The sequence below is a fragment of the Penaeus monodon genome, chromosome 24 (genome assembly GCF_015228065.2).
Source record: "Penaeus monodon isolate SGIC_2016 chromosome 24, NSTDA_Pmon_1, whole genome shotgun sequence".
Taxonomy (NCBI): Eukaryota; Metazoa; Arthropoda; class Malacostraca; order Decapoda; family Penaeidae; genus Penaeus; species Penaeus monodon.
In genome coordinates, this window is record NC_051409.1 from 25,237,412 (window position 1) to 25,237,659 (window position 248).

At 42.3% G+C, this 248-nt stretch overlaps 1 pseudogene; it reads left to right on the forward strand.

Annotated features, from left to right (window-relative positions):
* The first annotated feature begins 153 nt into the window (after positions 1 to 153).
* LOC119588920 overlaps positions 154 to 248 on the forward strand; it is a 3,728-nt pseudogene continuing 3,633 nt past the window's right edge.

The following is a 248-nucleotide window of genomic DNA, read 5'->3' on the forward strand; positions in this document are numbered from 1 at the left end:
CATACACACAAATGTATGTATATTTTTTTTTATATATATAAGCTGGACCATGGTTGATGTTAAGGAGGACCAGTGAAGCAAGGGTTGGTGGTGACCTACAATCAGTCTCAGCTACGGTCTGAACAAGGCTAGTGATGAACAATCACTCCGATGATGTGTCCCTTCTGCTACCAGTTCCACGGTTCTCTGGTTGGATTTCCTTGGCTGCATTTACGAGCTCTTGCCTTTCGTATAGTTAACAACGATTT